At 44.3% G+C, this 7500-nt stretch overlaps 1 protein-coding gene across 3 annotated transcripts in view; it reads left to right on the top strand.

The window, feature by feature from the left end:
* The window catches only part of IREB2 (iron responsive element binding protein 2), a gene marked incomplete in the record, with an annotated part of 432524 nt that overhangs the window by 373696 nt on the left and 51328 nt on the right, over positions 1-7500 (top strand).

Genomic DNA, 7500 nt, shown 5'->3' with positions numbered 1-7500 from the left:
AGTTTAAAAAATATGTGCCGCGGCACACCTGAGGATCTCTCACGGCACACTAGTGTGCCACGGCACACTGGTTGTAAAACACTGCACTAAGGGGTCGATTTATCAAAGGCTTACGCCAGCCTTTGAGCCCCTACGGCTGCAGGTTCTCACAAGAGAACCTGCTCACCGTATTTAACAAGCAGCGGTCATCAGACCTTTCCTAACCTTTCGCCACCTTAGAGGTGGCGAAATTCAATCTCCGCGGTCTAGTCCAACCGGGGAGATTGACAGCTCCTGCCCGCTCGTGATTGGCTGGGCGCAGGCAGGGGTGAGATTGCACACGAGCGCAAAATAGCGCTCGTTTGCAATGGTAAATTCCTCCGGCGAAATTCGCCCAGCCAGAGGCGAACTGCGGCGGACAGGGGCGCGTATATGCGCTCCTGTATCTGCCGCAGCTTGATAAATCTAGCCCTTTTCTCCAACATTGGTGTGTCCGGTCCACGGCGTCATCCATTACTTGTGGGAATATTCTCTTCCCCAACAGGAAATGGCAAAGAGCACAGCAAAAGCTGTCCATATAGCCCCTCCTCAGGCTCCGTCCCCCAGTTATTCTCTTTGCCGCTCTGAACAAGTAGCATCTCCACGGAGATGGTGAAGAGTATGTGGTGTTTAATTGTAGTTTTTTATTCTGCTATCAAGAGTTTGTTATTTTAAAATAGTGCCGGTTTGTACTATTTACTCTAAAACAGAAAGGGATGAAGAGTTCTGTTTAAAAGAGGAGTATGATTTTAGCAGCAGTAACTAAAATCAATTGCTGTTCCCACGCAGGACTGTTGAGCCCAGAGAACTTCAGTTGGGGGGAACAGTTAGCAGACTTTTCTGCTCAAGGTATGACTAGTCCAATTTCTAACAAGACTGTGTAATGCTAGAAGACTGTCATTTTCCCTCTTGGGGATCGGTAAGCCATTTTCTTAGACTCTTAACAGAATGGAGGCTTATTATGGGCTATACACTGGTTGACACTCTTATGGGCTAAATCGATTGCTTTATTTAAGTTTTTTATGAAATCTAGAGATGATTTATAAAACTTTTATTGTGGGGGAACGTTTTTATGCGCCAGGCAGTTGTTTAGACACCTTTCCAGTCAGGAAGGGCCTTTCACTATAGCAGGCAGAGCCTCATTTTCGCGCCATAATTGCGCAGTTTCTTTTGGATGCAGTGCATGCAGCTGCATGTGAGAGGGTCTGGTGATCATTGAAAACGTTCCTGGAAGGCTTAATTTGGTATCTTATAACTCCTAAGGACAGGTGAAGTCGCAGCAAACGCTGTGGCTGGGACTGTAGTGGGGTTAAAAATTGTTATTTCTCCTGTTAAGTGTGGTCAGTCCACGGGTCATCATTACTTCTGGGATATTAACTCCTCCCCAACAGGAAGTGCAAGAGGATCACCCAAGCAGAGCTGCTATATAGATCCTCCCCTCTACGTCACACCCAGTCATTCTCTTGCACCCAGCTAATAGATAGGATGTGTGAGAGGACTGTGGTGATTATACTTAGTTTTTATACCTTCAATCAAAAGTTTGTTATTTTAAAACAGAACCGGAGTGTGTTGTTCCTTCTCAGGTAGAATTTGAAGAAGAATCTACCTGAGTTTTTGTATGATTTTAGCCGGCGTAGTTAAGATCATTTTGCTGTTCTCGGCCATCTGAGGAGTGAGGTAAACTTCAGATCAGGGGACAGCGGGCAGGTTCACCTTCAAAGAGGTATGTAGCAGTATATTATTTTCTGAGGAATGGAATTGACTGAGAAAATACTGCCAATACCGATATAATGTAAGTTCAGCCTTAAATGCAGTAGTAGCAACTGGTATCAGGCTGTCATGTATGTATATTTACAATTCAGTATTCTGGGGAATGGCACTTCACTGGGATAATACTATATGCATTAAACTTTTAGCCTATCTTGCAGTGGGAACGACTAGCAGCAGGCTTTCTAATGACACTTCATTTTATTTGATGTTAAACGTTTTGCTGGCATGTTAAATCGTTTATTTATCTGAGGTACTGGGTGAAAAAATTGTTTTGGGCACTGTTTTTTTCCACTTGGCTGTCGTTTTATTTAATTTAAGACAGTTTACTGATCTCCCTCACTGTTGTGTGTGAGGGGGAGGGGCCTATTTTGCCGCTTTTACTACGCATCAGAAATTCAGTCACAAGTCTGTTTTCTTCCCTGCATGATCCGGATCGTCTCTACAGAGCTCAAGGGTCTTCAAAAATTATTTTGAGGGAGGTAATCACTCACAGCAGACCTGTGAGATTGTGCTTTGACTGTAATAAAAAACGTTTATTTTCTGTACTTTTTTTCTGCTGTTTAAGGGTTAGTTATCCATTGCTAATGGGGGCAATCCTTTGCTAAATTGTATTTTTTACCGGGAAAAATTTGATTTATAGTTTCTCCGGTTCATTGTTACTCAACTGTCATAATTTTTTTCTGTGCTTCTTAAAGGCACAGTACGTTTTTCATATTACTTGTAAATTGAGTTGAAAAGTATTTCCAAGTTTGCTAGTTTAATTGCTAGTGTGTTAAACATGTCTGACTCAGAGGAATATCTCTGTGCTATATGTGCTAAAGCCAAGGTGGAGCCCAATAGAAATTTATGTACTAATTGCATTGATGCTACTTTAAATAAAAGTCAATCTGTACAAATTGAACATCATTCACCAAACAACGAGGGGAAAGTTATGCCGACTAACTTGCCTCACGTGTCAGTACCTGCATCTCCCGCTCGGGAGGTGCGTGATATTGTAACGCCGGGTACTTCAGGGCGGCCATTACAGATCACATTACAGGACATGGCTAATGTTATGACTGAAGTTTTGTCTAAACTACCTGAACTTAGAGGTAAGCGAGATCACTCTGGGGTGAGAACAGAGTGCGCTGATAATAATAGGGCCATGTCAGATACTGCGTCACAATTTGCAGAACATGAGGACGGAGAGCTTCAATCTGCAGGTGACGGAGCTGATCCCAATAGAGTGGATTCAGACATTTCAAACTTTTAAGTTTAAGCTAGAAAACCTCCGTGTACTGCTAGGGGAGGTATTAGCGGCTCTAAATGATTGTAACACCGTTGCAATCCCAGAGAAATTATGTAGGCTGGATAGATACTATGCGGTACTGACGTATTTCCTATACCTAAGAGACTTACAGAGATAATTACTAAGGAGTGGGATAGGCCCGGTGTACCCTTTTCCCCCCCTCCTGTATTTAGAAAAATGTTTCCAATAGACGCCACCACACGGGACTTATGGCAGACGGTCCCTAAGGTGGAGGGAGCGGTTTCTACTCTGGCTAAGCGTACCACTATCCCGGTGGAGGATAGCTGTGCCTTTTCAGATCCAATGGATAAAAAATTAGAGGGTTACCTTAAGAAAATGTTTGCTCAACAAGATTTTATATTACAACCCCTTGCATGTATTGCGTCTGTCACGGCTGCGGCCGCTTTTTGGTCCGAGTCTCTGGAAGAAACTCTTGACTCAATAACTATAGATGAGATTTCAAATAAGCTTAAAACACTTAAGCTAGCTAATTCATTTGTTTCAGATGCCGTAGTACATTTAACTAAACTTACGGCTAAGAATTCCGGATTCGCCATTCAGGCACGCAGAGCTCTGTGGCTGAAAACCTGGTCAGCTGATGTTACTTCTAAATCTAAATTACTTAACATACCTTTCAAAGGGCAGACCTTATTCGGGCCCGGTTTGAAAGAAATTATCGCTGACATTACAGGAGGTAAAGGCCATGCCCTGCCTCAAGACAGAGCCAAACCTAGGGCTAGACAGTCTAATTTTCGTACCTTTCGTAATTTCAAGGCAGGAGCAGCATCAACTTCCTCTGCTCCAAAACAGGAAGGAGCTGTTGCTCGCTACAGACAAGGCTGGAGACCTAACCAGTCCTGGAACAAGGGCAAGCAGGCCAGAAAACCTGCTGCTGCCCCTAAGACAGCATGAATCGAGGGCCCCCGATCCGGGAACGGATCTAGTGGGGGGCAGACTTTCTCTCTTCGCCCAGGCTTGGGCAAGAGATGTCCAGGACCCCTGGGCTTTAGAGATCATATCTCAGGGATATCTTCTGGACTTCAAGACCTCTCCCCCAAAAGGGAGATTTCATCTTTCAAGGTTGTCAACAGACCAAATAAAGAAAGAGGCGTTTCTACGCTGTGTACAAGATCTCTTACTAATGGGAGTGATCCACCCGGTTCCGCGGTCGGAACACGGACAGGGGTTTTACTCAAATCTGTTTGTGGTTCCCAAGAAAGAAGGAACCTTCAGACCAATCTTGGATTTAAAGATCCTAAACAAATTCCTAAGAGTTCCATCGTTCAAAATGGAAACTATTCGGACAATCCTACCCATGATCCAAAAGGGTCAGTACATGACCACAGTGGATTTAAAGGACGCGTACCTTCACATACCGATTCACAAAGATCATTACCGGTATCTAAGGTTTGCCTTCCTAGACAGGCATTACCAGTTTGTAGCTCTTCCATTCGGATTGGCTACGGCTCCAAGAATCTTCACAAAGGTTCTGGGCGCTCTTCTGGCGGTACTAAGACCGCAAGGAATTTCGGTAGCTCCGTACCTAGACGACATTCTGATACCAGCTTCAAGTTTTCAAACTGCCAAGTCTCATACAGAGTTAGTACTGGCATTTCTAAGGTCGCATGGGTGGAAGGTGAACGAAAAGAAGAGTTCTCTCTTTCCACTCACAAGAGTTCCCTTCTTGGGGACTCTTATAGATTCTGTAGAAATGAAGATCTACCTGACAGAAGACAGGTTAACAAAGCTTCAAAATGCTTGCCGTGTCCTTCATTCCATTCAACACCCGTCAGTGGCTCAATGCATGGAGGTAATCGGCTTAATGGTAGCGGCAATGGATATAGTACCCTTTGCATGCCTGCATCTCAGACCGCTGCAATTGTGCATGCTAAGTCAGTGGAATGGGGATTACTCAGATTTGTCCCCTACTCTGAATCTGGATCAAGAGACCAGAAATTCTCTTCTTTGGTGGCTTTCTCGGCCACATCTGTCCAGGGGGATGCCATTCAGCAGGCCAGATTGGACAATTGTAACAACAGACGCCAGCCTACTAGGTTGGGGCGCTGTCTGGAATTCTCTGAAGGCTCAGGGATCATGGACTCGGGAGGAGAGTCTCCTTCCGATAAACATTCTGGAATTGAGAGCAGTTCTCAATGCCCTTCTGGCTTGGCCCCGGTTAACAACTCGGGGGTTCATCAGGTTTCAGTCGGACAACATCACGACTGTAGCTTACATCAACCATCAAGGAGGGACAAGGAGCTCCCTAGCGATGATGGAAGTATCGAAGATAATTCGCTGGGCAGAGTCTCACTCTTGCCACCTGTCAGCAATCCACATCCCGGGAGTGGAGAACTGGGAGGCGGATTTCCTAAGTCGTCAGACTTTTCATCCGGGGGAGTGGGAACTTCATCCGGAGGTCTTTGCCCAAATACTTCGACGTTGGGGCAAACCAGAGATAGATCTCATGGCGTCTCGACAGAACGCCAAACTTCCTTGTTACGGGTCCAGATCCAGGGATCCGGGAGCGGTCCTGGTAGATGCTTTGACAGCACCTTGGACCTTCGGGATGGCTTATGTGTTTCCACCCTTCCCGATGCTTCCTCGATTGATTGCCAGGATCAAACAGGAGAGAGCATCGGTGATTCTAATAGCGCCTGCGTGGCCACGCAGGACCTGGTATGCAGATCTAGTGGACATGTCATCCTGTCCACCTTGGTCTCTACCTCTGAGACAGGACCTTCTGATCCAGGGTCCCTTCAAACATCAAAATCTAATTTCTCTGAAGCTGAAATTGAACGCTTGATTTTATCAAAACGTGGATTTTCTGAGTCAGTAATTGATACCTTAATACAGGCTAGGAAGCCTGTTACCAGAAAGATTTACCATAAAATATGGCGTAAATACTTACATTGGTGCGAATCCAAGAGTTACTCATGGAGTAAGGTTAGGATTCCTAGGATATTGTCTTTTCTACAAGAAGGTTTAGAAAAGGGTTTATCCGCTAGTTCCTTAAAGGGACAGATTTCAGCTCTGTCCATTCTTTTACACAAACGTCTGTCAGAAGTTCCAGACGTTCAGGCTTTTTGTCAGGCTTTGGCCAGGATTAAGCCTGTGTTTAAAACTGTTGCTCCACCATGGAGTTTAAACTTAGTTCTTAACGTTTTACAGGGGGTTCCGTTTGAACCCCTCCATTCCATTGATATCAAATTGTTATCTTGGAAAGTTCTGTTTTTAATGGCTATTTCCTCAGCTCGAAGAGTCTCTGAGTTATCGGCCTTACATTGTGATTCTCCTTATCTGATTTTTCATTCAGACAAGGTAGTTCTGCGTACTAAACCTGGGTTCTTACCTAAGGTGGTCACTAACAGGAATATCAATCAAGAGATTGTTGTTCCATCATTGTGTCCTAATCCTTCTTCAAAGAAGGAACGACTTCTACACAATCTAGATGTAGTCCGTGCCCTGAAATTTTATTTACAGGCAACTAAAGATTTTCGACAAACTTCTTCCCTGTTTGTCGTTTATTCTGGACAGAGGAGAGGTCAAAAAGCTTCTGCTACCTCTCTCTCTTTTTGGCTTCGTAGCATAATACGTTTAGCTTATGAGACTGCTGGACAGCAGCCTCCTGACAGAATTACAGCTCATTCTACTAGAGCTGTGGCTTCCACTTGGGCCTTTAAGAATGAGGCCTCTGTTGAACAGATTTGCAAGGCTGCAACTTGGTCTTCTCTTCATACTTTTTCCAAATTTTACAAATTTGACACTTTTGCTTCTTCGGAGGCTGTTTTTGGGAGAAAGGTTCTTAAGGCAGTGGTTCCTTCCGTATAAAGATCCTGCCTGTCCCTCCCGTCATCCGTGTACTTTAGCTTTGGTATTGGTATCCCAGAAGTAATGATGACCCGTGGACTGACCACACTTAACAGGAGAAAACATAATTTATGCTTACCTGATAAATTCCTTTCTCCTGTAGTGTGGTCAGTCCACGGCCCGCCCTGTTTTTTATGGCAGGTCTAAATTTTTAAATTATTCTCCAGTCACCACTGCACCCTTTAGCTTCTCCTTTCTCGTTGGTTCTCGGTCGAATGACTGGGTGTGACGTAGAGGGGAGGAGCTATATAGCAGCTCTGCTTGGGTGATCCTCTTGCACTTCCTGTTGGGGAGGAGTTAATATCCCAGAAGTAATGATGACCCGTGGACTGACCACACTACAGGAGAAAGGAATTTATCAGGTAAGCATAAATTATGTTTTGATAAACGGCTCCGGTTTCCTCATTTAAGGGGTTAAAATCCTGAAAATTGGGGTGCAATACTTTTAAGGCATTAAGACACTGTGGTGAAAATTTGATAAAGATTGGATATTTCCTTCATAGTTTTTCACACATTCAGAAATAAAGTGTGCTCTGTTTAACATTTAAAGAGACAGT

Source organism: Bombina bombina, chromosome 6 (assembly GCF_027579735.1).
Source record: "Bombina bombina isolate aBomBom1 chromosome 6, aBomBom1.pri, whole genome shotgun sequence".
Taxonomy (NCBI): Eukaryota; Metazoa; Chordata; class Amphibia; order Anura; family Bombinatoridae; genus Bombina; species Bombina bombina.
Note: the sequence above shows the minus strand (reverse complement) of the source record. Positions and strands in the feature narration are given on the sequence as shown.